Source organism: Alligator sinensis, unplaced genomic scaffold (assembly GCF_000455745.1).
Source record: "Alligator sinensis unplaced genomic scaffold, ASM45574v1 scaffold745_1, whole genome shotgun sequence".
Classification (NCBI taxonomy): domain Eukaryota; kingdom Metazoa; phylum Chordata; order Crocodylia; family Alligatoridae; genus Alligator; species Alligator sinensis.
The window spans coordinates 1,438,550-1,445,495 of NW_005842119.1; positions in this window are offsets into that span (position 1 = coordinate 1,438,550).

Sequence of the window (6,946 nt, forward strand, 5' to 3'; positions counted from 1 at the left end):
CGGCCCGCCCGTACCCCAGGGGGAGGTGGGGGGCAAACCGCATGGACGGCACGTGCAGCGCAGGCCCGACCTGCTTGTCCCTGGGCCGAGGCGTCTGCACTCTCCTAGGGCAGCACGTGGAAGAGCCCAGGGACGCGGGTGATGCTCCTCGGCTCCTAAGCAGGGTCTCAAAGTGGGCACGGAGCAGAGCCCAGCACGGGCCCTGCAACACACAGCAAAGCCCCACAGGGCACCGGGGCTCGTGTACTAGGGCCCCACTGGGCAGGACCCAGTCCCTGACTCCGCCCGCGTCCCTCCGAGCGGTGAGAAGGCGGTGCCGCTGCAAGCGTAGGTCACGTGGACTGCAGAGCGCCTGGGGAGTCAGGAAGGCCCGCAGAGCACCCTCGGGCTAGGCACAGCCCTGACATCGAAGCTGTGGGGTGTGCTGCACCAGACGGCACCCACCTCCCAGCTGTGGAGCACCTGTACTCAGACAGACAGCTTTGCAGTGTAACTGGGGGCTTTGGGCTTTTGCCAGTGCAGCTGTGTTGGCAAAAGACTGTGCCTCCAAGCCACCAGGGCAAATCCTGTATTAGCATGGCCCAAGAGACAGACTGAAGCCACTGTTATGTTGGCATGACTTCCCATGGGGATGGTCATATTGCTGAATAAGGGGAGTTATGCCTGTCTGGAACTGATAAATAACACCCTATAGAGATCTCTCTTCAAGAAGTTCTTCAGGCCTGGGATTGTCTTCCACTATGAACTAGGTGGGGCTCAGGGGTCTTAAGCACAACTGTAATAGAAAATTATTCGCATTTGAAGATACCAAATTAAATAAATAAAATAAATAACACTGTCCGGGGGGGGGGGGGTGCTGGTCACTGTGCTCTGCTTGGCTCCCCCACTTGGAACACTTTTTACTAACCTATGGGCTTGAATTTAGACACTCAAGATTCTGAGTTTCTATCAAGAGTTATTGTCTAGCAAACTTTCAAGCTTACAGACAACACTGGGATATCTATTTCTGGGGTCATTGGATCTTGGCTTTACGTGGATGTGACATAATTCTAAATTTTAACTAACCAACCAAAGGCCATATTAGCATTATTTATTACTTCCGCTGCATTAGTTACACTGTGGTGGTACATAAAGGTCCCTACTCCCTTGTATTTGTGTAGATTCCTAATAATAAGCATACCGCTTTAGCCCAAACAGTTTACAATCTGAAGTCTTCATCCTGAAATTCTTTAAACCATGAAGCCTTCAGAACCTTATCTGCCTTAAAACATTGAAGTAATTAAACACATGCAATTTTTCACAGGATCAGGCCTAAATACAAGACGTGAGACAGTAACCAGGCAGAAAGATAGGGAGGACCAGGTAACAATGAGACTATTGGTAAGATGCTACTACTGACCAGAAGCACGAATGATGCAGCAGACATGCCCAAAACTGAGCATATTCTATGCATCCTCATCTTCCAAAGGAAGCTGATAGAAAAAAAAAATTAAAAATACTTTGACCTACATGCATCTATATATGCATACACTTTAAAATGACTTAAACTTCAGTTTTTCCATTTAACTTTACTCTCTTTTTCTTTTTTTTTTAAGAATAGAGTCATACCCAAAATAAAGCCATTTTTCATCCTAATCAAAGATTGCTTAGTCAGCTTCATAACCCTTTCAATAAATTTCTAGCAAGTTTCACAGTAATTGTTAAATTAACACAAGGACAATGAAATGCTATAGTGGGTTGTTTCCATGGCAAGAAAATGCTTAACCCAAACCAAAACTCTTTACATTTAAAACTATTAAAGTGTTTATAACCATCAAAAAAGCCCTGAAAGTTTGGTTTAAACTGTTACTTCAGTTCTGAAATGCAGCTCCGGAGACTAAAGTTCCCACAATAAACCATCTGTAAGAGATTTGTATCAAGTTAAAGTAGAACTGCAGGCTAAATCTGTGTGATTATATTACTTTAAGCACCCTGGCTCCCCTGGTATTGGATACAAATGTCTTATTGTTTATTTAAAATATGCTAATTTGCAAGAGTGAAGTCTAAGAATTAGATCCAAAGAAGGACCAAGATGCTTAAACCCAAAACAACCCCACTTGGTGGCTGCTTACCTTACTAGGCACCTCCCTATTTAATTGGAAAGTCCTGTAGGCGCTGAAAATTATGCTTCTGAGCATGGGCACAGGTCCAATCTGAGCAAAACACCACTTACACTTGCCTTCCCCCGATCAGAATATAGGAGCTGAATGCCTACATGCCTGGAAGGTCCCAATCTGCTAGGCCATACTCAGAGCACAGGAAATGCATACCAAGAAAACCAACCTCCCTCACCAAATGCAGTTGAGTACTTTATTTTTAAAACATGACATGAGAAGGAAAAAAATACCAATATTTTATATGGTAGCATAGCAGAGCATTTACCCAGCAAGTAAAAGAGTAAGTTCAAATCTTTCTTCAGCCTGAGGGTGATCAGACTCACTTTTCCCATCTCCAAACAGATCACTTCAATGACCAGATATCAGCAGTAGGGTAACAATGAGTCTGTACATGGGGCACCAGCCAAGGGCACTGCCTAAAAGGAGTCAGGAGTGGGGAACACTGGAATGGAGCCAGGGGGTACAGTACTCATCATCCCCTCATATGCAGTTGCTCTGGTTCCAACAGCAAGGGGGCAGAGCAGCAGCAATGGGGTTGATAGGATAGGGTACAAAGGCAGTAAGTAGCCAGCAGAAACAGGGTGCTGCAGGGGAGAAAGGGAAGCATCAGAGGTGGTTAACTTGCCCCCTTTTGCCTCCCCCCCTCCCCTACCAGCAAACTTCTGGCTGCTGCCCTTCACCACATGGTACCATGGCTCAGGGTGTAGAACTAGCTAGTTATTTCTCTCTGTATCAGCTAGGCTGAGTGGAAACCTCCACCTACCTTGTTGAAGCTGGGCCACCATGCAGAGGAATGAAATGTTTGGGAGGCCACTAAGAGATTGTCATTTGGAAATGCCTTGGGGTTTGTCTGTGCTGTATCTGTAGCAGGCCTTAGGGAGGGCAGGACTGAGCACATCCAACCAACCACTCAGGTCTACAGAGATGCTCCAAAGCTTGTCTGTCCACAAAGCTAACATAATCAGAGCCTGCTCTTAAGCCTTCTGTCTCTAGCAGATCTAATACCTTGTACCGGGGACTAGCCCAGTGCAGCATCACTGGCAGACTTCCAGATCAGGAGCTGGTCAGTGGACTCAGGTGGACAGTGAATATTCAATCATGTCTCCCACAAGACCTATTCCAGACCAGCCCTAGTCTTCCATTATACTGTATAGGGAACCAACATTCCTAACACTGGGTTCTGGATTCCATTCTATGCTCAGCACCTTAACAATCAGGGTTGCTATATGCATTTCCTTTCTTGGATCTAGCTCTAACTGAATAAGTGGACCCTACACAAAATCCCTACAGGTAGATCTTGTCATATCAACAGAGGAAATTACTTTCAGAGGCAAGCATCCCTATCAAGAATATGACAACAAACCCACACGTTCAAATATATTAGCAAAAAAGTGAATCAACTGATGTCAACAAGTGCAGTGACGAGAGCAGCAGTTTCTTGTATGTATTTACAGCAACTAAATTGTCAAACTTTACCAATAAGAATATTTAACACTTTGAATTGTTCCAGGAAATAAATAGGAAACCAGCCTACTGTTTAAAGCAAAGATGTCATGTGCTCCCTACAGTCCATTTTACCAAGCACTGCAGCTTGGGCACAACCAAAGGCTTGCGAGTCATTTTCAAAAGATAACTCCATATACTGTTCATCATTGCAGTTTAACCTAGAGATCAGAAAGCCTGGATGATATTGTCAATGTTTTACACTGGGGGGGGACAGATAGCAATTGCTGTGGGAAAATTCAGTCCTTGCTATCAACACCACCCAGAACACCAGAAGCAAATACAGGTCAAGAAGGACTCCTCAGCAGCATACATCATGAGAATACATTTCTCAGGAATGGGGAAAGAAGCTATGTAACCAGCCAACTGATAGCACCTCTCTCTTAGGTAGATTACATTTCAAACATAGCCAGATCCATCTCAGTCAAGCTCTTGGGTTCGCTAGATACTATGCAGGCCTGACAAGGAACAGCAGAAAAAGTTACAATAGTTGACCACAAAGCTCTAGTCTAACCTCCTCTATTTGCAAGCTGTGAAGCAAGTACCTTCTAATTTGGGCACAAGAAAACTCCAAAAGTGGTTAAGTTTATTAGCAAGAAAAGTCAAAACTGTATTTTAAAAAGAAAGTATTTTCACTTTCTGAAGAGCAATTCAACAATACAACCATACAGGGCAGACTTTGCCATTGATTCCATTATACTAGAAACTAAGCATGAACTCCTGCTTCCAAATTTTGGCAGCAACTTGCCCAATATCTTTAAATCTCTTTACCTGGAAAAAAGGGCTTACTCCCACCTACCTCTCAAAGACCTTGTAAAAATAAATATTTGTCAAGTACTTTGAGAGCCTTAGATATAAAATACCACATAAATGCAAAGTATTATCACTACAGAACCACCCTACTAAATTTACATGTTGTCCTGTGAACTTTTATAGGAATTTATGGGTAGAATCAGGCTTGCTTAATGCCATCTTAAGGTAGTTGGGGCTGCTGAAACCAAAAAGTTAAGCATCACAGGTGAATACAATTTATCATTTGAGTTCCTTGCCACCAGGTTAATTTCTAGGCCATAATCTTGGGAGTGCCATTCTCCATGTAAGGCATTATTAGGGAATAATAAATTTTTCATGGGGACCTGCTGAATCCAGGCAGAGACCAAGATTGTCAGTTTTATGCATTGCTGTTTGGTCACATGCCAAGACTTCGATAAAAGGCAGGTTTTTCTTAGTCATGATTTTTCTTGTGAAGGTCTAATTCTTTCTTGCTGTCTCTTTGTAAGTTTATTAAAGCAGTGAAAGAGAAACTGTATTTTACATTTATTTTCTATTGGGCACAAACATGTTTTCATTCACAATTATTTTAGAAAAATACTCTTTTTGACAGATCAAACACCAATACACATAACTATGTGTATGCTTCACTTTACTGGTGTTTTTAAAGTCAATGGACCTGCTCACATGCCCCAAAATAAGCATATGGACTGTTGAGGATTGGGACCTGTTTGCCATCTGTGTGTGAGGTGCTAAATACTGCTACATGAACAGCAAGTTACCGAGATATCAAATAATTACATACACCTGCCTGGTTAGTAAAGTCCAAGAGTTTTGAGTCTGGTCTGTATTCTTCCTGAGGACATTTGAGTAAATAATTAGCCAACAATGACAGAGTTATGCAAAAGAATATCCACAGCTTGTGCTAGGAACAGGCTGGAATATTGTGCATGTATTAACTGCCACACCTTGCCTAGCAACCGCTGCTGGACTCAGTTTATTAAGGGCTTCTATAGTCTCTTCCCACTTTCAAGTTGATTTGTGTTGAAAATGTCCTTGCAAAACAGACTTTAGCAGTCAATGAAAGCAATTGACAAGGGGATTCGAACTTCCACAGCTCTGTCAAAATGGGCTGGAACCACCTCCTCCTCCTGACAGCTTATTTCTATAAAACCCTAGAATGGGAGAAACTAGGTTGTTTGCAATCCCTCCCTTTCTCCCCCGACAGCTGGGAATATTATTTTTAGTTTAATCTGAACACTAGCATAAAAACCCTAAAGGATTAGAGAGCAGACTCAGGCTAAGCCATTTTCTTCACTATTAGATTACATTACAGAGGTTGTAATGGCATCCTTTCTTCTCACTTCATGGGACTATACCCAGAAGAGAACATAAAATATCACGTAAGTCACTCCCCACTCCAACAACATGCAAATTGACACAAGACACTAGTGACCTAATTTGCCAAAGTGCTGAGCAACCCAGCTCCCACTGAAGACGAAAGGAACTGCAAGAGTACAGTGCATTTAGGCTAAGTACAGACAGTCAAAAAGCCTGAGGCTGAATTGTTTCAGGCTTTGCAAGTTAGTCTAAGCTGCAAAAATTGAACCAATAAGCAAATGAAAAGACATTTACTTTTGATTCAGGAAATGCAGCCACATACCTGCAGTGACTCAGGCCAAAAGCTGGGGGGCACTAGAACACAGATCTCTGGCATGTAACCACCATATGCTGTGTGTTTGCTTCCTCTTCCTGCTTCCGGGAGGTCTCTGAAGTTTGCAGTCCAGAATCACATATGCAGGCCTCTGCAGAATTGCTCACCACTTCCTCTTCCTGCTTCTAGGTGCCTCTGGGATTTGTAGTCTACAGTGGCACCCAGCACTAAGCAGGCAGGGCAGCTCTGTATTCAGGGAAAGGGAAGTTTAACCCCACTCCCTAGCCCCAGACACCAGCAGGTCTACCTAGGTCAGGGCAGTGAGCTAGCTCTTACTGCTCCAGCTAGGGAGCAGAGGGGCGGAGCCAGCCCTCATCTCTGAAGCAGGCAGCCCAGGCAGGGCTGCAAAATGTTAGAATGCTGGAGGATTGTGAGTTAATTTGAACCAGGAAGTGGTCTGGGATAGAAGTTTCATAAACTGGTTTGACCTAAACCAGTGAAATCTGATACTCCATTCAACCACGTTTATCTTAAACCAGTTTCAGCCGTTTTGAAACTGGTTTATGTGTACTGAGCTTCTATTCTGTTACAGATTTAAACCAGTTTTTGATCACTTAAACCAGTTTATGTGTAACTTCTGTCCCTAGCCTTAAAGATCAGACCATGGTTATCCAGACAAATGCATATAGCCACAAGTGCATATATCTTACTCCTGCCTACACTTACTACATGACTGCATACAGAACCCTATGTGTTTAAAGTATTTTTTTGGTTACTACAATGACATAAAGACCTATTTTGATGTTGATGCCCGTACTGAAGGAGACCTAATTAAAGTGGCACAGATAGTTGATAAGTTTTA